Genomic DNA, 25715 nt, shown 5'->3' on the forward strand with positions numbered 1-25715 from the left:
AGTCCCAATATTTAAGAATTTCAATCTTATGCTATAATCTGCCCAATAAGACAGGCCACTAATGTTTGAGCTATCCTCAACTACACAAAATACATTGAACTAATCTCAATTCAAGTCCAAGACATACAAATACATTGAACTAATCTACTTTAACCATTTAAAGTTGAGTTTGGATCTTGGAATTATGAAGAGGAAAGCAAAAAAATGGGGAAAAAAAAATCTTGGATTTGTGGAGTGAACAGAAAAAGAAAGGAAAAATGGGAAGAAATTGAAAATATATATATATATATAATTTCAGTTTCATTTTCCTTTCCCATGACAATGCAAGATCCAAACATAGCTTAAGGAATCCTCGTTTGGTATCATGCTATTTCAGTAATTTTTAATTTTTTAATTAAAATATGAAGTAAAAAATTATTTTTAAGATGACTTTTTTTTAATTTTTTATGAAAAAATGTTAGAAAATTTGACTTTTTTATATAATTTGTCAAGTTTTTTAACTTTTTTTTAATAAGTTTTAGGCTAAAAAGTGATGCTCATTTAGTGTAATATTGCTATCCATTTTATTATAAAAATACATGTAGGAAGGGTAAAGAACCAAAATGTCAAATGCTAAAATATTGAAGAACTCAAAACCCAAGATAAAGAACAAACTTCAAATCTTAAAAATAAACAATAATAGTATATCAAACAAGACTCAAAAGCACTGTCATCTCTTCCCTTTCTATCATTTCTAGGCAACCAAACAACAACAGAGCAAATTGGGATATACTGTTACGTTTACCATTGAGATTGAGAATCTCGAATTGAACACCGATATTTGTATATGTTTCAGACAGTAAGGGGAAACCATAACAGCATAACTTATTATGAAACTCCTACATCAAAGTCTGCATTTAGTCATAGGAACAATCTGAGTGGCAGATGCTGATTTTTTTAAACCATTCTTAATTTAAAACCATACTGATTCAAGCTGACTGTCAAACCCACATTAATCTAGTTTATTCAGTTCATTTAGAATGATGCTCAGGAACAGAACACACCAATTATTTATTTATTTATTTATTGGGAAGGGACAAATAACTCAAGCACAATGTTCTTTCAATTCAATTCTCTACAAATCAAAGAAAAGGGTTTTACGAACCCACCAATAATTGATATATATATATATATAATATACATGCACAACCAAAATCAAAATAACGCATAAAATATAATAGCAAACACAATGTGTTGCTAAAAAATAAGCCTCGTAGCTAAAATTTTGGCGCCTAATGTGAGCCTATTAAGCAAACACAATGCTTCAGACAAAACTTCCGTGAAACTTGTGGAGTGACTGGAATCAGTGTTTATAAGTAAAAAGGAAGCAGTTCAGGACTAGAGAGGCTAACCTCAGCTCTACTTGTGGGGGTATTTCCATAATCCCTTGCCCTCAAACCATTTTGCTTGCTTCTTATAGAGCCATTTTGATGTGTTTCAGATTTGCCCCACGTGTGTGTGAGATCTGATCCAATGGAGTGGAGCATTCCACGAGTGGACATGTCCCTATTGATCCCTGATCATCAATGAGCATTCTTAGTTTCTGTTGTTGCAAAATACAGAAACCACTAGATAATGAAGCATAAGCATGCTAGTATTCTGATCCACTTACCCATTTTCTGAAATTCAACGTGGTTGGACTTGTTATGTGATTCATTAATATCCAAATCCTGTTCAATTTGATAGAGTTCCAAAAGATCATCACAAAAATATGTCAAGATGTGTGCAATTATGAATTTCTAGAAAATTTTAAACATCAACATGGCATCAATGTCCAAGACTTTCTTGACTTCCATTAGTTTTTTCTCAGTCAGATCAGAATGGATCACACGTTTGCCTGTGACATTTAACGCCAAAAAGTTTTAAAAAGCATTTAAAATTTTTTTAAAAAATAGAACTTAAAATTTGACTGAACATACCTAGCCTCCGGTTGCTTTTGGCATCAAGAAACCCATCATGCATCGCTATCACCTTCATCAACCATGTCATCCATTATCATCACAATTCTGCTGCTTATCTGTCAAAAGAACTAATGTCATTCACATTTCAAACTTCAGAGAATACTGGAAACACCTAATATGTAAACAAGTTGAAACAGCCGAGCACAAAGACATGTAATTACCTATTGGCACGACTATGTATTGGTTATCTTGCGAATGGCTAACCTAAAGTGGGTTACAAATTGACAAGTAGTTAACTAAACACTTGTTCTACATGGTAAATCAAGCTTTCAGCAGTTAGTGAAGCTCATGGAGAACAAACAGTAACGAAATGTTAACACAGTACCTCACTGACAGATTCAGAATGCTCATCCCTTTGTACAAAATCAGCTCCCAAGCTCACATCATCGTCTTGAATGTCATCATTTTCATCTTCACAAGGATCAAGCATACTCTTAACCTGCATAATTTCCAATTACAAAACTCAAAATTTGAACAAGGGATCCAAGTGTCTCACTGTTCCTGCAATCTTGTATCTTTACCTTGAGAGCTAATACAAAATGTTTATTGTTGACATTCCCAACCTCTGCGGTCACTTGTGCCCTTACATTGGTCTTGGAAGGTGAATGCATTCTACAAGCCCACAAGACCCATGGTAAATCATGGTAATTTTAAATCCTATTACTCAGGGTTGAACAAGTGCTTATTTAAGTTTGCCCATTATAAAACTATTTTTTGAAGTTTTAATCTCAACAAAAATCAAACATGCTATTTTGATAAGTTGGAAGGGTAATTCCAGAGGGATAATATGCGTATACATCACTTTCATGTATCCATAGAACAGCTGAAATTTGGAAACTGGCAGTTTCCTGTTCATCTACGAAAGCTATCATGATAAACTTCATATATTGAAACTAGATCTTTGAAAAAATATCAAATAGCCACCTCAGTTTAAAGCAGCCAATGATTACTATAATAGATCTGAGTATTTTATATTTTTTTTATAGAATTAATAATTAGAATATTTACCAAAATTGCCAACATTTTGAAATACTTATGGTCAACTACAAAAAGTAGGGACAAAACAATGGAGAATCATGATAAATTTACTTCCACCTCAGATATTGGTAATTATAAGATACTCACATCGACGTCTTTTTGAAACTGCGGTGTATTTATTCATATGCAATCTCCATATGAGAAGTGACACAACAGCAGATAATATAACTGCACCTGCAACTGTTCCTACTACAATGCCAGCTAGTGCCCCCTTGCTAATTCCAGATTTTGAAGGGGAAGAGGGGATCACTGCAATAGAAATAAAAGTAATAAGCACAAACCAATTCAATCCATCCTTGAATGCATACAAAAATTGGAAAGCATGACTATGCACTTCGTTGTTTAAAATGGCATAGGTCTCTATTTGTGGCCGACTTTAAGATCAATGTAAACCTCCCCCCCCCCCCCAAGATAGATCATCCAACACCATGATCCAAGCATCATCCACTACAGTTCCAGCTAATAGGAGCATTAGCTAGGTTTTTTTATTTTATTTTTTATAGTGTGCAAACCATTCGTATTGCCACACCAGGGGTAAACATCACTAGTATACACATGGAGGGTAAACTAGCTACCCATATTTTCAACTAGAGCCCAAAAAAACGTGACAACCTTCTCACAGTGAAAGATATACAAAGACCATAACTAATAAGATCACTATATCTATTTCATCATATTCCTGAACAAAACATGTCAGATAAGGCCTCCTTGAGCCTGTTGGTTTTGAGCATGACTCTTTGAACCTCAGGTCAAAGGTGCGAGGAGCTGCTGACAGATTGCTAAAAAACAAGAAACAAAACCATTTGTCAGATAAGGTTTAGAAGACAAACCATCTACATAAGGGAACCACAGAGGGAAATCAAGAAGTTCATAAGGTCCAAAAATTTCACTATCAGGAATATGCCATCCTGTGAACATGCTCCAGATTCGTTGAACCTCGGTCGTATTGAAGATGTGAGAAGAGGTGTTGTCAACGTATACAGGAAAAATCTTCAAGTCCATTCTCAGTCGAGGGCCTTCTTCCCATAAAACAGAAACAATCTCAAGTTGAAAAATGTTCAATTTAAGACCTGTTGTGAGGTACATCTCAAATGGAACCCAGTACGGCTCAAAATATCTGAATCCAGGACTTTTCAACTGATATCCAACGATCAGAGGCGCAGCACAGAAGCATGGTGAGTTTGGGACATATTCATAAGGGCATGATTGCACCAGACAATTATCATTAGAGTTTGTTGCGCTTGGGGTATGATTGACAGTTTCATTTTCATTCTGAGGTCCACAGAACAGGACCAGGTTGGTATTCAAGCATATTGGATTTCCTTGAAGCCTGCAAAATTTTCAAATGAATAACAGAAGAGGAATTTGATAACTCTTTGAACCTGCTAAATATGTCTTTATCTTACTTGAATGAATCTGAAAGGTAAAATTTTAGATTTTTACCAAGGAAACACATGCATATAAAGATATTTCATTGTGGATGAAGATGGAAAACAAACCTAACAGTGACATTTGCAGAGAGGCTAGCATTGCCAGAAATATTTGAAAGCATATTGTTTTGCAAAATTTCGTATTAGCTAATATATTTGAATTCATCTAAACCCAACAAAATTTCTGGGGTCAATTACAAATGCAAAAGCCTATGGTGTTAATACTTGTAATTTCGTATTTCCATCAAGGTTGAACTTTCTATGAGTTGCTACAATGAAAGAAATAGTCAAAATCAACTAACATCTAAACCAGTAACTCAAATCATCGTTTGTAATATCTGTCATTTCTCTTCACATTGAAAAATTTTCAACCAAAATGGAAAAAACCCAAAAGCTGATTCCAAAAGTTATTCAATGGGCAAATTAAAATGGTAGTCTATGTACTTTGTTACTTCCTGTGTCATTTTACTCCCTATAATTTCAATTGACTCGATTTTAACCATGAATTTATCACTGTCTCAATTTGGTTCAATTGAGTTTTTTTTTTTTTTTTTATAATTTTTTTATATGAAAAATAAACAAATAAGTGGCATGTGGGAAAAATTATAAACTTTAGTTAAAAATACTAACGAGATAATCAATTGGACTAATAAATTCATTCAATTGAACACAATGACGTAAACGGTGCAAAGGGGGGGGGGAAATAAGTTAGAAATTGATAATGTACCTTAGAAGTTGGATCGGTGGCTAACATAGACTGAGGAAAAACAGAAAGCACTCGATTTGTTCCCATCGGCAACTTTGTTTTTCGTAAATTCAGACATTTTCCCCAGAATTTGGAAGTGATATGCGACTTTCGAATCTGTGAATTTGCCTGAACTTGAAACAAATTGTAACCAGAAATGCAAGAGGAATTGATCTTACTTTGATGCTCTAGCACCACAAGAGCAAGCAAATTATGGTGAATCAAGTTATGGCCAATCGAATTGCTCATATTCTTCATATTACGTTTAGAAACATAAAAGGCACAATTTATTTGAACATATTGTGTTTTGTATCTTGGAGACCTCAGTCGCTCACCGCCGCTGCAGGCCGCTGCTGCTCGTAGTCGCCGCCGATCAAAGGATGTAGGGCTAGGGTTTCGAGAGAGGAGTGAGTGAGAGATAGGTTTGGGAATCTAGAAAAAAAATGAATTGTATTGTGTGTTGTGTGTGTGGGTTGCTCTACTACGGAATAAAAAAAATTAAAAAGGTCAAGGCCAGTTTGAATTTTTATGAATCAGAAAAGAGGAAATTGTTTTATATAAAATTAAAATTAAAAAAAAAATACATACAATCACACTTATTTAGAAAATGTGATTAAAAAAAAAGATATAATCATACTTATTTAAAAAGTGAGATTAAAAATAAATATTATCACACTCACCCAAATTAAGTGTGATTAAAATATCAATCTAATTTTTTTTTTATCATACTTCCACTAAAAGTGAGATATTTTCAATTGTTAGAGTGTGATTTTTAACTATTTTTGTAATAGTGAAGAGTCAAATCGTGGAGATAGATGAGGGGAGATTTGATGAGGGAAAAAAAAATGAGGGAATTTTAAGAGGAAATTTGCCATTGCCCGATAATCAGATCACAACCAAAATAATAATAATAATAATAATAATTTCAAAACAATTTTTAGATTTGTTTTTTTAAAAAAATTAAAAATAATTTGAGAGCAATAAAAATCAAAATTATATTTTTAAAATTTTAAAAAGTATTTATGACGTGAAAGATAAAAGTATACAAAAATAATAAGTATTTTTTATTTCACCCAATTTTTTTTAATTTTTTAGGGAAAAAAAAATTGAAACTAGTTTCTGAAAATAAAACCAAACATATTGAAATTGATAATCTAAGCATAGTCTTTGAACAAGTTTAAATTATCTCAAATTAGTCATCTCAACTTAAGAGTGTGTTTGGGCTTAATGGGTTCATTTTGTGATCTAATTCAATAATCATTTTAATTTTACAATTCAGTAACTAGAATATTTAAAACTCTTTGGAAAATTGTAATCAAAAATACAAATCGCTATATCACATCATTCCACTAGCAAAACTTTTACCGACGAATAGTATTATCGTCGCCAAATGGTTAACTCTTTGCCCACGCTAACTTGTCATCGCCAAAAGTATGCACACTAATAGCAACGCTTATTGTGTTGCTAAAACATAAACCTCGTAGCTAAAAGTTCTGAAATTTTGGCGCAAACCAAAAATTTTGGCGCTAAAAGAATGTTATGTTTTTTTAGCGACGGTAGCAAATTGCGTCGGTAAAGGTATACTTTTACCAACGAAATTGATCACTGTGTCGCCAAAAATATACTTTTAGCGATGAAAAATTGACGTCGTCGCCAAAAGTAGTTGCCAAAAGTGCAATTTCTTGTAGTGCTCTAGCTCATTGAATGCATTGTTAATGCATAACAAGCCATTAATCCTCGCCAAGCTCTGTCAATGCATTTCAATTGCTTCGATGATATCGGCTCACTCTTTGTTGCTTTGGGCAATGATAAATTTCACATTTTTTGAGTCCATCCATGTAACTTAACATGGTTCTAATTTTGTAATTTTCACTGTCTCTGTGTGTGCAACTCTGCTATTGTAATACAAAGATATGAATAGTCATAAATTTGAATAAGCCATACATATATATAGATTAATTGCACTTCATCTCTTAAATTATTCCTATTTTTTTTTTTTTAATATTTCACCTTTAAATTATCAATTTTTATTTAATCCCTAAAGTTTTTAAGTTTTGTTGATGTGATTCAATTAAAAACAATTATACAAATCAATAATTGTTGAAACCTAATTTAATGAAAAACAAGTTGTTTCATAATATTAACAATTTAAATGGTATATGACAAAACACTTATTTTTCTTATTATTTTATTTAGAGAGATTTATTAGAAAATCTTTTTTCAAGTGTTTGTATCCCAATTAGTCCATAAGATATTATTGTATTCCAATAAGTTCTATTATTTGAACATTTGATCTACTAAATCCTAATTCTCATATTTAAAGTATTTTATGGTCATTTCTACCCTTACAAATATTTTTTGAATGGTTAGCAATTTGGTGATGTGAACATTCATATTTTACAATGTGAATATTCACATTGACGTGTGAATGTTCACATTGACATGTTAACATTTATACTGATGGTGTGAACATTCACACTGATAATGTGAACATTCACATTGACGGTGAGAACATTCACATCACGGAACATTCATACTATAAATATAAATATTATTAGGAGTATTTTGGTAACTATGTCACCCATAGGACTTTTTGGAATATAAGAAAATAGTATGGACTAAATGAAACATAAGTAGGTGAAAAGGAATTTTTAAAAAAGTGCCCCTTAAACTAAACTCCATACCTAATTTAATAAGTGTTTGTTTGTATGACTTAAATTATTCGTATTACAAAATTATATGTTTTCCAATCAAATTGAAGAGCAAATTTCATTTATACCCCTATACTTTTACACAATTTTCAATGACCCCCCTGGACTACTCTTATTTTCACGCGTACCCCCATACTATTTAAGTTACTATCAATTTTTCCCCTACCATCACATTTGAAAGGGAAAAAGTTAAAAAAAATTACATTTTGGCCCCAGATTTCAAAAGAAAGATACAGACCCACCATTTCCTACTAGCAAACCACCACTACCAGCTACCACTTCAAACCGTTCTATCTCCTTCGTTATTATAGCAATTCTGGTTTTGATCTGACCTTTGTTATATTCCGGACTCGGGTTCCGTGGTTGTATGTTGTGTCCATGTCTTGTTTTCCTCCTTTAACTCTTTGAATTTGAACTTTGGAATATGTTGGGCGTATTTGGGACAGGTTGGTTGTTTGTTGGTCTAGATTGGTGTTACCCAGATTTTGGCTTCTTCGCTCGAGCGAGACTTCTTGCACTCGAGCGAGACTTCTTGCGCTAGAGCGAACCTTTTGAAATTTGTTTCTTCACTCGAGCGAGGTTTCTTGCGCTCAAGCGAGAATTGAGAGTTCTCAGGTTTCTTTCTCAAATGCAGAATTTCTGGGAAAGTTGAGGTCTTCGCTCGAGTGAGGCCTCTTGTGCTAGAGCGAGCATGTGCGTCTGTAAACATCTGAGGCTTTTGCATTTTGCGCTCGAGCGACGCTTCATACACTCAAGCACTTGTTGTGTCTGGTCGCTCGAGCGACAACTTCTTCGCTCGAGCGAAGGTCGTGTATATCAGTTCGCAGCAGCTCATTCTTACACAGAAATTTTATATCTTTTTCCCCAAAACCCTAATTCAACACACTCTCTCTCTCTAAAACACTTTCTCTCTCTATAAATACTCCATGATCTAAGGATCTCTCCACCCAACTCTCTTTGATAAAGGGTTAGAGCATCTTGTGGGCTTCCTCTTGACCCAAGCAAAATCGAGTTTGAGCACTTTTAAGTTTCTTCTTCATCTCCTTTGAGCTTCTACACTTGAGGTAGGGATATTCTACACCTTGTTATGGGTTTTAACCTAGGTATTTGTCATTTTGTGTAAATGGTGGGATTTGGAAGGATTTGGGTAAAGTTAGGGTTTGGGTCCAAGATTTGAAAGAGGGATTTTATATTAGGTTCCACGAATACATATACATATATATATATATATATATATGGGGTGTTGAAGATAAGGTTATATAGGTTAAAATGATGAAATTTGGATTTGGAATGGATATTTGAAAAATGGGAGAAAATTTCCTTAATTTGATTTAAATAATTATTTTGTATAAATAATGAAATTGATATGGGAAATATGAAATTAGGAGAATGTGTGAATGAATGGTGTAGTTGGATTTGATAAATCACTCACCTATGAAAATTTTGATAAATTATCTGTTTGATAATCGTACATCTGTTTAAAAATATCAATTTTGGGCTATCGGTGGAGGATAATTATGATTGTTGTAGAAACTGTATGAGGACTAGGTGAATTGAAAATGGTCATTTGAATTATTTTATTGAATATGACTGTTTGATTAAACCATTGAATATGTGATTTGGATAGTCATTGTATATGACAATGCTTTTAAATACATTGTATATGTATCATTGTTTGGTAGGAGATAGGGGATGTACTTCATTGTTTGGGAGGAGATAGGGGATGGACTCCATTTTAAATTAAGTTGGCCGGAGTGTCCAGTGTGAAAGTCCCAAAACCTTATACATGTATATTTGGGTGCCGATTCCCTCAGACAAGAATCCGTAAAATGGCAAGAAGTTTGAATTGTTTGAATAATGAATGTCATTGAATTGTTAATGAATGAGTTGTAGTCTCATTTGGGATTGTTTAAATGATAAGGAACTACACTTATGCATTGATTTGAAATGAATGAATGGAAATTGATTAAGATGTGATTATCAATATTGAATGGTAATGGGAAGAATGTAAGTTGGCCTTGAGTATTGGATTTCTATTTGACATTGATATCTTAGTTAAACTTCATATATTGTTTTAGTTTATCTCTGCTGGGCTTTGGCTCACCCTACTTGGGAAACCATTTTCAGGTACTGGTGATATGCCACCTCCAAGGGCATAACTTGGGAGGACTAGGGACTGAAGGCTCTATTTTTGTTACATTTATGCTTAAATGTTCATTCAAGCCGAGGGCATTATATGTATAGAGCTCAGGACTCTTTTGTTGTAATCAAGTGATATCTAGGAAAGATGTAAGCCCATAGGGCATTCGTTTTTGTTGCTATTAACTAGTGTTACATGCTGTAGTTGCAGAATGAATAGTTATGAAAGTGTAATGCATGTAATATCTTTTGTAACATAAACTCTCATAAATGAAAGTATAACATTTCCATTTTGCCCATAGATCTTATGAATGGTTTATTGGTGTCATATTTTGGGGGCATTACAACTTGGTATCAGAGTGTACTGGGTTTGAATACTTTGGGTACGTGGGAAGTGGTTAGTACCACAATGGGTTTGTCTCGCTTGTTAGAGACTTAAGTATGGACGTGATGTGCTTATATGATAACATGCTTATGTGATTATATGGGTATGAGATTTAATTTCTAGGATGTTGATCGGGTCCATGGGTTTCTGGGAGTCCTGTTAGAAAAGCACTTGATCGCTGCCGTTCAAACTAGAACTCTAGCAACGCCACAGGATGGTCATTATCTAGAAATGAAATTCGTATGTGTTTATGTGGGTATATATATGCTTATGTGGAGTGAATTACAGTTGTCCATCGTATTAGGACGCGAGTGAATTAGCTTCGGTACATTTGTAAATGTGCTAATGTTCTTGTTATCTTCATTAGGATGTCAAGATGAGGTCATGGTGGTAGGCATGGTAGGCCTAGGAGGCATGAGATGCCTATATCATATGAGATTCCGGCGTAGGAGGAAGGAGTTGGTCAGGTCAATGTGGCCAAGCCAGTAGGTCAACAGGCCATGAGCGCCTTAGCCCATGAAATGGCCAAAGCATTGAGGGAATCCATGGACATTCTCAGAGCTGAGAATCAAGTCCAGGCCCAAGTAGCTAAAGTTGGGCCGTCCTTTTTGAAGAGGGAGTTCTTCTTGTCAAATCCGGACGAGCTTTTGGGTGATCCCAAGGAGCCACTGAAGGCTGCTGAATGGCAAGAGCAGATGACGAAGATGTTTGAGATGCTCGGCATTGAAGACAGAGGTTTAAGAGTGACCTTGGCGTCCTTACAGCTGAAGACAGACACAGATCAGTGGTGAAAATATGTGCGGGGGCGCATTGGTGGGACTTGAGAAGCCTTCGTTGACGCTTTTCCAGGACAAGTACTTACCTTCTACAGTAAGGGAGAAGTTGAGGGACCAATTCTCCAAGTTGGTGCAGTTGAATACACCAATGGCTGAGTTTGAGGCCATCTTCACTAATTTGTCGAGGTTTGCACTGGAGTTAGTGGCGATTGAGGAGCGCCGACGTTTGGAGTTTGAGAAGAGGTTGTGGATCGGGCTCATGTTCAGAATGGCCGGATCCATGATTAGGGATTATGGGCACCTTGTAGAGGCTACAGCCATCTTGAGACTATCATACATTTTTAAAAATGTTCCTTATTTTCTTAAGGGCAAATTACATTTAAGGGTGTTTTGGAAAGATAGTTAAAAATTGACTTTTTGAATTTTTTTGACTTTTTCACTATTTTATGTGAGAGGTGATGTGACCTAAAATAGGTTAAAAGCTGACTTTTGGCTTTTTTAGTGTGTTGCCAAAACACCCCTTAACATCTTAGCACCTTATACTTTATCTTGCTTCATCTCTTAACTTTTTAATTGTGACAATTAACCCTTTAGACTTCCAGTCAAATTCCAATTGAGTCTAATGGTTAACCATCATTAGAGGATCAAACCGAAAACGCCCCACCTAATGTTGTGTTTGATTGGAAGATTTGAGAAGGAATTTGAAAAAGGAAAGGAAAAATGTAGGTGAAATGTGAATAAAATATACATATATTTCACCAAATTTTACACATCTTTTCCCTTTTCTTTTTCAAATCCCTTTTCAAATCTCTCAACCAAACACAATGTAACTGTCAAATGATATTGTTGAAAGGGCAAAAACATAAATTCACATCTCTTTTCCACCCAAACCATACATTTACTGTCATGCACTATAGAAAGCTTATATACATATGCCAGTGAATTTCAATCCAGTGCAATATTTTAACAAAAATTATAAAAAATGATAAATTTTACACAAGTAAGGCACTTCAATACAAACGCTGCCACATTTTTCTTCATACCCCTCCACCAAAACTGGTGACTCAGATCATGATACATCTTTGTGCCTCCCAAATGCACCGCAAGGCGTGAATGGTGAAACTCTCGGAGTACTTCCTCTTGGCAAGACTCCGGAACAAACAAGCAGTCACGGTATCTCACACTCAGGTCGAGATACACAGTCAAACCTTTCTCTACCTTCCCACTGGAGATCTTCTCCCGGAGGGATTCTACCTCAACGTCACCCTTTTGTGCTTCTAACACTTGGTTTATAAGTGTAGATTGTACAACTACAGAAAATAAAGCTGCAGACTCAACAGACTTGCCAGATGCAAGTCAAATTCACCAAGGGCACCCAACATCTCCCATTCCCAAATAGCAATACAAGCTACACTACTGATGGATTTCCTACTTAGGGCATCGGCCACAACATTGGCCTTCCCCAGATGGTAATGTAACTCCAAGTTATAATTCTCTATGAACTTTATCCACCTTCTCTGCCTCAAATTTAAGTCCTTCTGTGTAAACAGATACTTCAGACTCTTATTATCAAAAAACACCTCAAATCTCTCGCCATATAGATAGTGCCTCCAAATCTTCAAGGCAAAAATCACTACTGCTAACTCTAAGTTGTGAGTAGGGCAGTTCCTCTCGTGTGTTTTCAACTTTCGTAAGCCATAGGCTACTACTTTCCCTTCTTGCATCAATACACAACCCAAACCCTCTTGTGAGGCATCACAAAACATTGAATAGCCCAAACCCCTCTCTGGAATAATCAAGACTGGAGCGATGGTAAGTGTAACCTTAAGCTCTTGGAACGACTTTTTACAAGTCTCACTCCACACAAATTTGACCCCTTTCCTCGTCAATCTAGTCAAAAGCGAAGCTAATCTAGAGAAATCCTTCATAAACTGGTGGTAATATCTAGCCAATCCCAAGAAACTACGAATCTCAAAAGCATTCTTAGGCTGTGCCCAATCCTACACTGCCTCAATTTTGAATAAATCTACAGTCACCCCTTTCCTGAACACTACATGGCCTAAGAACTTGACCTTTTTAAGTCAAAACTCACACTTCCTGAACTTAGCATACAACTTATGGGCTCTAAACAACTCAAGCACCACTTGCAAATGTTCCTCGTGCTCCTCTTCAGAGGGTGAGTAAATCAAGATGTCATCTACGAAAATGACCACAAAACGATCTAAGAACTCTCGGAAGATTCGGTTTATCATGTCCATAAACATAGCTGGGGCATTAGTTAGCCCGAAAGGCATCACAAGAAACTCGTAGTGGCCATACCGCATACGAAATGCCGTTTTCGGGATATCCTCCTCCTTTACCCTCAACTGATAATAGCCCGATCTTAGGTCTATCTTGGAGAAACAAGGAGACCCTTTCAACTGATCAAACAGGTCATCTATATGTGGCATTGGATACTTGTTCTTAACCGTAATCCGGTTCAACTTTCGATAGTCAATACAAAGTCACAAGGCTCCATCTTTCTTTTTAGCAAAGAGGGCCGGTGCTCCCCAAGGTGAAGTACTAGGGCGAATAAAGCCCTTATCTAGTAGCTCCTGGAGTTGACCTTCAACTCGCTCAACTCAACTGGCACAAAACGATACGGTGCTATAGAAATCAGTGTCGTGCCAGGCACTAAATCAATAGAGAACTCGATCTCTCGATGGGGTGGTAAATTAATAAGATCCTCGAGAAAGACATCCGAGTACTCACAAAGCACTCTTGGTAACTCAACTTGAACTTCATCACACTCACTACTCAAAAAGTTAGCAAGAAGACAACTAAGTTCACTCCGTCCACGCGAACCATACACCGATGATAAGACTCTATCCACCCGGTCCCCCAAGAAATAAAAGCAATCACTGCTCAAGGTATATACGATAACCCTTTGACGGTAGCAATCTATAACAGTCCGATATGACGATAACCAATCCATACCCAAAATAACATCAAAGCCAGTCATATCAACCAAAACAAATGCAAAGGGTAATCGACAGCCTACAACCTCGATGTCATAACCGCGACACCCCTATCTCAGAATAACCTCGCTACCAATAGGTAACTCTACACAAATAGGGGATGCTAGCTGTGCCAACTCTAACCCCAAAATAGACGCAAATGCAGACGAAATAAATGAATGGGATGCACCCGTATCAGTCAACACATTAGCAACCGAGTTACAAAACAAAAAGGTAGCTCTCACAACAGATGGAGCTGGAACAAGATCTGGCACGATAACAGCATACACGCGCCCCGTATGTCTCTGATCTACCTGCTCACCCCTTGAAGCATAAGATTGCTGCACTGACTGAGCCGAAGAGGCTCCCTAATTGGCCCTCGAGGTCCGTACTGACTGCATTGGCAGGTGACTCTGTGTCTGCCTCGAACTAGAAGCACCAGGTGTGCCACCCACCTGTTGGCAAAACCTCTTCAAGTGCCCCACCTGCCCACACTGATAACAAGTGAATGGCTGATCTCTGTCCTGACTCTGGCCCTGAGAACGAGCCAAAAATGAAGCTGCTCGCTGCACTGCTCCCCTCTGTAGGCAAGCTGGAGACTTGTCACCCAATTGACCACATTTCGAACAAGTGATGTCTCCCTGACCACCTCTCCCAGAACCTAAACTCTGCACTGGAAAGGTAGACCTCGAATGCGCTCCTTGGGGTTGCTGAGGGTTAAAACCCCTCTGCCTCTTACTGTCCCCGTGTCCATCCTAACTCCTCTTGGAACCCCTCATCCCCTCCTCCTCCGCATGTATGATAGTCTCAAGATGTGCTGCACCCTCTTCAAGGTGCCCATAATCCCTAATCATGGATCCGGCCGTTCTAAACATGAGACCGATCCACAACCTCTTCTCAAATTCGAAACGTCGGCACTCCTCAATCGCCACTAACTCCGGTGCAAACCTCGACAAACTAGTGAAGGTGGCCTCAAACTCAGCCATTGGTGTATTCAACTGCACCAACTTGGAGAATTGGTCCCTCAACTTCTCCCTTACTGTAGTAGGTAAGTATTTGTCCTGGAAAAGCATCAACGAAGGCTTCTCAAGTCCCACCAATGCGCCCCCGCGCATATTTTCACCACTGATCCATGTCTCTCTTCAGCTGTAAGGACACCAAGGTCACTCTTAAACCTCTGTCTTCAATGCCGAGCATCTCAAACATCTTCGTCATTTGCTCTTGCCATTCATCAGCCTTCAGTGGCTCCTTGGAATCACCCAAAAGCTCGTCCGGATTTGACTGGAAGAACTCCCTCTTCAAAAAGGATGGCCCAACTTTAGCTACTTGGGGCTGGACTTGATTCTCAGCTCTGAGAATGTCCATGGATTCCCTCAATGCTCTGGCCATTTCACGGGCTAAGGCGCCCATGGCCTGTTGACCTACTGGCTTGGCCACATTGACCTGACCAACTCCTTCCTCCTACGCCGGAATCTCATCTGATATAGGCATCTCGTGCCTCCTAGGCCTACCATGCCTACCACCACGACCTCGTCTTGACATCCTAATGAAGATAACAAGAACATTAGCACATTTACAAATGTGCCGAAGCTAATTCACTCGCGTCCTAATACGATGGACAACTGTAATTCACTCCACATAAGCATATATATACCTACATAAACACATACGAATTTCATTTCTGGATAATGACCGTCCTGTGGTGTTGCTAGAGTTCTAGTTTGAACGGCAGCGATCAAGTGCTTTTCCAACAGGACTCCCAGAAACCCATGGACCCGATCAACATCCTAGAAATTAAATCCCATACCCATATAATCACATAAGCATGTTATCATATAAGCACATCACGTCCATACTTAAGTCTCTAACAAGCGAGACAAACCCATTGTGGTACTAACCACTTCCCACGTACCCAAAGTATTCAAACCCGGTACACTCTGATACCAAGTTGTAATGCCCCCAAAATATGACACCAATAAACCATTCATAAGATCTATGGGCAAAATGGAAATGTTGTACTTTCATTTATGAGAGTTTATGTTACAAAAGATATTACATGCATTACACTTTCATAACTGTTTATTCTGCAACTACAGCATGTAACACTAGTTAATAGCAACAAAAACGAATGCCCTATGGGCTTACATCTTTCCAAGATATCACTTGATTACAACAAAAGAGTCCTGAGCTCTATACATATAATGCCCTCGGCTTGAATGAACATTTAAGCATAAATGTAACAAAAATAGAGCCTTCAGTCCCTAGTCCTCCCAAGTTATGCCCTTGGATATGGCATATCACCAGTACCTGAAAATGGTTTCCCAAGTAGGGTGAGTCAAAGCCAGCAGAGATAAACTAAAACAATAGATGAAGTTTAACTAAGATATCAATGTCAAATAGAAATCCAATACTCAAGGCCAACTTACATTCTCCCCATTACCATTCAATATTGATAATCACATCTTAATCAATTTCCATTCATTCATTTCGAATCAATGCATAAGTGTAGTTCCTTATCATTTAAACAATCCCAAATGAGACTACAACTCATTCATTCACAATTCAATGACATTCATTATTCAAACACTTCAAACTTTTTGCCATTTTACGGATTCTCGTCTGAGGGAATCGGCACCCAAATATACATGTATAAGGTTTCGGGACTTTCACACTGGACACTCCGACCAACTTAATTTAAAATAGAGTACATCCCCTATCTCCTCCCAAACAATGGAGTACATCCCCTATCTCCTACCAAACAATGATACATATACAATGTATTTAAAAGCATTGTCATATACAATGACTATCCAAATCACATATTCAATGGTTTAATCAAACAGTCATATTCAATAAAATAATTCAAATGACCATTTTCAATTCACCTAGTCCTCATACAGTTTCTATAACAATCATAATTATCCTCCACCGATAGCCCAAAACAGATATTTTTAAACAGATGTACGATTATCAAACAGATAATTTATCAAAATTTTCATAGGTGAGTGATTTATCAAATCCAACTACACCATTCATTCACACATTCTCCCAATTTCATATTTCCCATATCAATTTCATTATTTATACAAAATAATTATTTAACACAAATTAAGGAAATTTTCTCCCATTTTTCAAATATCAATTCCAAGTCCAAATTTCATCATTTTAACCCATATAACCTCATCTTCAACACCCCATATATATATATATATATATACATATATATGTATGTATATGTATGTATTCGTGGAACCTAATATAAAATCCCTCTTTTAAATCTTGGACCCAAACCCTAACTTTACCTAAATCCTTCCAAATCCCACCATTTACACAAAATGACAAATACCTAGGTTAAAAACCATAACAAGGTGTAGAATATCCCTACCTCAAGTGTAGAAGCTCAAAGGAGATGAAGAAGAAACTTAAAAGTGCTCAAACTCGATTTTGTTCGGATCAAGAGGAAGCCCACAAGATGCTCTAACCCTTTATCAAAGGGAGTAGGGTGGAGAGATCCTTAGATCATGGAGTATTTATAGAGAGAGAAAGTGTTTTATAGAGAGAGAGAGAGAGTATGTCGAATTAGGGTTTTCGGGAAAAAGATATAAAATTTCTGTGTAAGAATGAGCTGCTGCGAACTGATATACGCGACCTTCGCTCGAACGAAAAAGTTGTCGCTCGAGCGACCAGACACAACAAGTGCTCGAGTGCAAGAAGCGTCGCTCAAGCGCAAAATGCAAAGCCTCAGAAGTTTACAGACGCATATGCTCGCTCGAGCACAAGAAGCCTCACTCGAGCGAAGACCTCAACCTTCCCAGAAATTCTGCGTCTCGGAAAGAAACCTGAGAACTCTCAATTCTCGCTTGAGCGCAAGAAACCTCATTCGAGTGAAGAAACAAATTTCAAAAGGCTCGCTCTAGCGCAAGAAGTCTCGCTCGAGAGAAGAAGCCAAAATCTGGGTAACACCAATCTAGACCAACTAACAACCAACCTGTCCCAAATACGCCCAACATATTCCAAAGTTCAAATTCAAAGAGTTGAAGGAGGAAAACAAGACATGGACACAACATACAACCACGGAACCCGAGTCCGGAATATAACAAAGGTCAGGTCGAAACCAGAATTGCTATAATAACGAAAGAGATAGAACGGTTTGAAGTGGTAGCTGGTGGTGGTGGTTTGCTAGTAGGGAATGATGGGTCTGTATCTTTCTTTTGAAATTTGGGGCCAAAATGTAATTTTTTTTAACCTTTTCCCTTTCAAATGTGATGGTAGGGGAAAAATTGATAGTAACTTATATAGTATGGGGGTACGCGTGAAAATAAGAGTAGTCCAGGGGGGTCATTGAAAATTGTGTAAAAGTATAGGGGTATAAATGAAATTTGCTCTTCAATTTGATTGGAAAACATATAATTTTGTAATACAAATAATTTAAGTCATACAAACAAACACTTCTTAAATTAGGTATGGAGTTTAGTTTAAGGGACACTTTTTTAAAAATTCCTTTTCACCTACTTATGTTTCATTTAGTCCACACTATTTTCTTATATTCCAATAAGTCATATGGGTGACATAGTTACCAAAATACTCCTAATAATATTCACATTTACAGTATGAATGCTCCGTGATGTGAATGTGCTCACCGTCAATGTGAATGTTCACATTATCAGTGTTAATGTTCACACCATCAGTATAAATGTTAACATGTCAATGTGAACATTCACACGTCAATGTGAATATTCACATTGTAAAATATGAATGTTCACATCACCAAATTGCTAACCGTTCAAAAAATATTTGTAAGGGTAGAAATGACCATAAAATACTTTAAATATGAGAATTAGGATTTAGTAGATCAAATGTTCAAATAATAGAACTTATTGGAATACAAAAATATCTTATGGACTAATTGGGATACAAACACTTAAAAAAAGATTTTCTAATAAATCTCTCTAAATAACATAATAAGAAAAATAAGTGTTTTGTCATGTACCATTTAAATTGTTAATATTATGAAACAACTTGTTTTTCATTAAATTAGGTTTCAACAATTATTGATTTGTATAATTGTTTTTAATTGAATCACATGAACAAAACTTAAAAACTTAAAAATTGATAATTTAAAGGTGAAATATTAAAAAAAAATAGGAATAATTTAAGAGATGAAGTGCAATTAATCTATATATATGTATGGCTTATTCAAATTTATGACTATTCATATCTTTGTATTACAATAGCAGAGTTGCACACATAGAGACAGTGAAAATTACAAAATCAGAACCATGTTAAGTTACATGGATGGACTCAAAAAATGTGAAATTTATCATTGCCAAAGCAACAAAGAGAGAGCCGATATCATCGAAGCAATTGAAATGCATTGACAGAGCTTGGCGAGGATTAATGGCTTGTTATGGATTAACAATGCATTCAATGAGCTAGAGAAAGCAAACACAACAAACACTAAGAATGCATAGAATGTAGAAGGACATCCCTTGAATATGAGCGTCGGTATTGGGTTCCCGTCTATGTATTCACAGGGAAGGATGATGAAAACTGTGACAATTGTAAAGGAAGCTATGAGAATTGAATCCAAGACTCTGGTTCGAAGTGGCTGCACCATGCTCAGCTCTAAACCATTTTGTAGAGTTGTTGCAACAACTTTTGACATGTTGTCTTCAAAAGTTCAGAGTTTGTGTACTTGTTATTTCTGTATGCCCAAGGCCCCATTTATAAAGGAATTTAACAAGTAGACTTATTATTCAATAGGTCTTATCAAAATTAATGGTATTTTTCATTAAATACTATTAAAAAACGTCGCTAATTGTTAATTGTCAGCGACAATTCAAAAATTGTGACAAAAATGTCACTAATTATAAGTTTTAGTAACAGATTAAAAAAATTGTCACAAAAAACGTCACTAATTTTCAACTTTCAATGACAGTTTAAAAAATTTATCACAAAAAAATATTATTAATTGTAAGTTTTAGTGACAATTTATAAAAACTGTGAAAAAAAAGTCACTAATTATCAATTTTTAACGATATGTGCAAAAAATGTTCACAAAAAATTATTTTTAGAGACAATTTTACTAAAACTTATTTTCAATAGGCATTGTTACTAATTAAGTCCAATTATTAGGATGTACTGATAGTTTACCTCCATTTTTATATCATATACAATTTGGGACCACTTTCTTTCTTCTTCTTCTTATCTTTTTTTTTGCTTTAAATTTAAAAAAAAAAGAAATGAACAGTAAAAGTATAAGCTCCACCATTTAAATTATTTAATTTTAATTATATTTTATTTATCATCTTAATCTCATATTCCAACAATTACTTTTGGTACTGTGTTTTTTAAAAATTTGAGTTTTTCTCAAGTTTAAATTTGAATTTCATCGTTATGTTTAGACTCATGAAACTTGTCACGATTCTATTTCAATAATATATGAGCTGTTTATTTTGTAGAGCTCATCATAAAAAAAAATTAAGTCGATACAGTAATAAAAATCTTTTCACTTTATAGCATTTATCTTTTAGAAATAGATAACAAATATATTTTTAAATATAGACTATTTATTTTTTTGAGACAAATACAATAAAATGAAAATGTTAAGAGTCTTAGATTAATCAAATTTATTTATTATTTTTTTTATAAATGAAAAACACATATAATTTTATAAAATAAACAATTTAAATTATCAAAATAAAATTTATAATGGGCTTCACGAAGCAAACCTAACAATTAAATTCAGTTTTAAATTTGAAATAAATTCAACCTTAACAAAATTTCAAAATCGGTGAACTTGTTTATTTCTATGTGCCGAACGAATTATTTACATTAGAGACAATTTGTCCATTTTGTTTTGTCCTCTTTTGCTTTGCGCCGAACGTGCTGCTTATTTTGTTGACAATTAGGTCCACTTTTTATTTTTAATTTTTAGCGATAAAAGTGAAATGATTACTTTAACAAAGAAAAATAAAAGTACAGCCGCCACCGTTTAAACTATTCAAATTTTATTATATTTTATTTATCATCTGATTTCATTTTTCGACGATTACTTTTGTCTTTAAAATTTCATAATAGGTGAAATAGTTTATTTCTATGGACAGGACGAATTATTTATCTTAGACACAATCTTAACCATTTTTTAATTGATAGAAATAAAAAAAAGTTAAATTAATAAAGAAAATAAGAGTATAGGGTTCCATCGCCTAAACTACTAAATTTTAATTATATTTTATTTATTATTTTATGTTTATTATATAGTAAAGATAGATAATAAAATATATTAAACCAATATAGTGTCGTTGTGTTAAACATGCAATAAGCAAAGATTATCATACTATAATTATGATGAATTTATTAAGGCGGCAATTTTTTACTACAACCTACAACTTTTAAGTCGGTAATAAAAATTGGTTGAAAGGAAAAATAAAATTTCTATTAATTTTCATTGAATGTTATTAATTAAATTAAATTGACATAATATAAAAAATAAATAAAATAATTAATATAATTAAAATTATAAGAATCAAATTGACACAAAAGCCTATATCCTTGATCAAAAGTGTTTTCTCGGTGTAGATTGTACTTACATGTGATGTGACGTGTTGTGCCAACTTAATTGAAATAAAGTCAATTTTGCTATGATACTTCTTCCACTCTTTTTTTCCCTTTATAAATGTATGTTGCTCTGTTTTTCTTCTAGATTTATCAATAAAAATGGGTCTTTTTTTGGCCGATCATAATATATATTGTGGGGACATACTTTTATTGAGTGACAACACGTGGCCGAGGTGCCATGTGTCCTAGCCATGATGCCGAGGTGATCTCGGCTAGGCCGAAGTTATCTGCGAGAATACTGGAATCCGAAATAAGCGGATAAAGGACAAGAGTCCTGGATTGAGAGAAGACTTTAGTTTGGATTAAGATAAGACTCTTAGAGAGTTTATCCTAATCCTACTGAGAGTCCAAGATTAGCAGTAAGCGAAAGCCCATTGAAGCTAGCCTTCTATTGGGATTAGGTTTGTGTTGGCTATAAAAGGGAGGTACCCACATGGGTCTAATGTATGCTTTTTATATTCTAAATAGTGAGTTAAGCACTTTTGCTATCTTTGGGAGATAACTGACTTGATTGTCGAAGTGTCCCCGGGCGGACGAACCACTACCAGAATCTCATCTTTCTGTTACAGGTTATTCAGGCGCCATCTATTCTGCTAGTGCTCTCCAGTTGAATACTAGTTTGGCAGTGTGGTCAGAAATCGACTCACACAATTTGGCGCCGTCTGTGGGAAGAAAGGAGAATAGATGGCCAACGATGGACAGAAAGAGAAGGTTGGGGACAACACTCCTACTGGAAGTGGAAAACCTATTGATCTAGACGATGAAGAAGACAACTGCAACAAGGAGACTTGTGATAAGAATCACGGAGAAAAGGATGTCGGCCAGGAGGGCGACACGTCGAGGAAGTCAGACCGAAGCAGATATTATAACGAGGACGACCTCTAGGTGTGGAAAGGAAGATGCCTGCAGAGGGACAACGAGATGAAGGGAATGTCAAACAAATTAGCGGACCTACAGACGATCGTCAACTTCATGATACAGAACAATGTCATGCAGCCACCATTCCTGCGGTAGGACACGCCGATTCCAGAGGCCAAGGAAGATGCCCGAAAAGATGGGCAGAAAACAGTCCCTACAGTCCCACAGCACACCAGGGCCGAGAAGAACTCTCATCGGCCTTCGAAGGAGGTCAGGCGAAGAGAGTCAAGAAGGGGAGATTCACGAAGGACGCATCATACCAAGGAAGCTGACCCCAAAGAACATCGACACGTTTAATGGCTGTGCTTCGACGCAACTAATGAAAGAAGGTCCAAAAGGACTTATAATGACACTAGGAGTAGCGCACCAAAAAAGCTGAAATCTGCCGATAGCCAAACTCCTGGACGGACCAAGGAGGATCTGAGGGATTACTTCCAGAGGAAGCAACAGGATACCGAGGTAACTTCCCCGGTCAAACCAAAAACACCGTTCTCGGTAGAATTGGACAAATTCGAAGCCTCAAAGAGGTTCAACATACTGAGATTCCAGATATACGACAGAAAGTCAGACCCCAACTTTCACGTCGGTTTGTACCTAAATTCGATGGCATTGTATACTGGGAATGAGCCGTTGCTTTGCAAGGTGTTCCCCTCATCCTTCGAAGAAATTACGTTTGATTGGTTTCACAAGTTGCCAAAAGGAATTGTGAAAACCTGGGAAGGCTTGACCGAGATGTTTGTGGCCAGGTTCGTGACAAACAAGCTGCAGCCATTGAGGGTGGACACCCTGATGGCCCTGAGAATTAGCAAGGACGAAAGCCTTAGGGCCTATGACAAAAGGTATTATGAGGTATTCGACCGAATACCAGGATGCAACCAAGCGGTAGCGATCGCGTCGTTTCTGCTTAGATAGTCACGATCGTATTCTGAATCCCTGTCTACAAAGTCTTGGAGAAAATATGAAATCAGCCCTATTATAGAGCACCAACAAGGGTACCAGGTGAATTTATGGAAAGAAACCCTAGCAGGCATTGTGCTTACCATAATGAGGCTGGACATCTGACTCAGGGATGCAGAGCCCAGAAGACACATCTGGAAGACCTTGTAAGACAGGGCCATTTAAGGGACCTAGTGGACGAGGCCGGGACGAGGGAAGAGCAGGCAAGACTGCCCCAGGCACTGACAGCACCACCCCCACCAGCACAACAACCGCAGGCAGGCGGACCTCGAGTGATCAATGTGATTCACTCGAAGGTGAATGAGAATGAGATTAGGGGGGAAACCCAGAAAGTAAAACACCTGCAACATGTGTATCAGGTTGGGAAGAAAAGACCTAGGGCAGACATGAGCCAGAGACCAGAGGTGTCCTTTACTGAGGAAGACCTGGAGATGGTGCAGCATCCATACAACGATGTCTTGGTAATATCCCTCCAGATTTGAGAGTGCCAAGTGAAGCGCATCTTAGTTGACCAAGGCAACTCTTGTGACATCATGTATGCCAGGTGTTACAAGGAGCTTGGCCTTCACCAAGACGACTTGGAGCAATCCAATGGCCCAATGGTTGGGTTCAATGGAACACCGACGTGGCCTCTGGGAGCAGCAAGTTTGGAGGTGCAGGCTGGTACCAAGAAGATAAGAATAGAGTTCACCATAATCGACACACCCTCCCCTTACAATGCTATCTTGGGAAGGCCATGGCTACATGCAATGGGGGTTGTTCTCTCAACGTTGCATCAGTTATTGCAGTTCCCAACAGAGCATGGGATAGAGGAGGTCAGAGAGGATCAGCTGCAGGCAAAGAATTACTCCATAACAGCAATGAAATCTACCTGTAACGTACAAGAAGTAGAAACAGCAGAGATCGAGGACGAAAATGTGGAAGTCCTGGAAGACGTCGGCAAAGAGCCAGCCAAGAAGAGCGAAGAAGCCCTAAAGAAAATCCTTGTCCAGCAAGGGGACAAAGAACGTTTCTTTCTTCTCGGCTTGGGCTTAGCTGAGGAAGAGAAAAAAGAGTTGGAGGCATTCCTGAGGGAAAACCTTGAGGTGTTTGCATGGACACCGTACGAGATGCCAGACATTGACTCCGATGTCACTTGCCACAGACTGAATGTAGACAGGTTGGCCAAACCTGTCATCCAGCGAGCAAGGAAACTGACACTAATGCATGTTGAGGCAATAGAAAAGGAATTGGATAGACTTCTGGAGGCCAGAGCCATTCGAGAGGTAAATTATCCGACATGGCTGTGAAACACAGTGGTTGTGAAGAAAAAGAATGCTAAGTGGAGGGTCTGCGTGGACTTCACCAGCCTGAACAAGGCTTGTCCCAAAGACAGTTTCCCATTACCTAAGATTGACCAATTGGTGGATACCACTTCAGGGTATGGAAGGATGAGCTTCCTAGATGCCTATAGAGGGTACCATCATATAGCTATGTACCCCCTAGATGAGGAAAAGACTGCATTTATCACCCTAAGAGGGTGATACTGCTACAGTGTAATGCATTTTGGGTTGAAAAATGCAGGAGCAACTTATCAGAGGTTGGTAAGCAAGATGTTCAGACATCTAATTGGCAGAACAGTAAAGGTATACATAGATGACATGGTCGTGAAGACCAAGGAACCTAAGGATAATCTAGAAGACCTAAATGCAGTTTTTGACATCCTTAAAACATATCAGCTTCGACTCAATGCATCGAAGTGTGCATTTGGAATTGGGTCTGGTAAGTTCTTGGGATATTTGGTACCAGAAGGGGCATTGAGGCCAGCCTAGATCAGATCAAGGCCATCTTAGAACTAAAATGCCCCACGTCGGCAAAACAGGTGCAGATGTTGACTGGAAGGGCTGTAGCCCTGAATAGGTTCATAAGCAGAAGCTCAGACAAGTGCAAACCTTTCTTCAGTTTAGTGAAGAAAGCCACAGACTTCTTATGGACCGAAGAGTGCAAAGCCGCCTTGGCCG

The 25715-nt window shown here is 37.0% G+C and overlaps 3 long non-coding RNA genes across 3 annotated transcripts; 1 reads left to right on the forward strand and 2 right to left on the reverse strand.

Moving 5' to 3' along the window:
- Positions 1-1275: 1275 nt before the first annotated feature.
- LOC145794831 (uncharacterized) lies at positions 1276-2567 on the reverse strand. The gene is made up of 5 exons (XR_014334770.1): positions 2522-2567; positions 2326-2439; positions 1959-2056; positions 1652-1709; positions 1276-1555 (listed from the first exon to the last, which is right to left on the reverse strand). It is a non-coding gene; the product is annotated as an uncharacterized LOC145794831 (long non-coding RNA).
- Positions 2568-8452: 5885 nt separating this feature from the next.
- Positions 8453-10357, forward strand: LOC145795391 (uncharacterized). Its single transcript, XR_014336273.1, has 2 exons — positions 8453-8988; positions 10052-10357. It is a non-coding gene; the product is annotated as an uncharacterized LOC145795391 (long non-coding RNA).
- Positions 10358-16214: 5857 nt separating this feature from the next.
- LOC145795392 (uncharacterized) lies at positions 16215-19917 on the reverse strand. The gene is made up of 2 exons (XR_014336274.1): positions 17606-19917; positions 16215-16527 (listed from the first exon to the last, which is right to left on the reverse strand). It is a non-coding gene; the product is annotated as an uncharacterized LOC145795392 (long non-coding RNA).
- Between the last annotated feature and the right edge of the window lie 5798 nt (positions 19918-25715).

This window comes from Camellia sinensis, chromosome 7 (genome assembly GCF_055761805.1).
Source record: "Camellia sinensis isolate YWXY chromosome 7, ASM5576180v1, whole genome shotgun sequence".
NCBI classification, from domain to species: domain Eukaryota; kingdom Viridiplantae; phylum Streptophyta; class Magnoliopsida; order Ericales; family Theaceae; genus Camellia; species Camellia sinensis.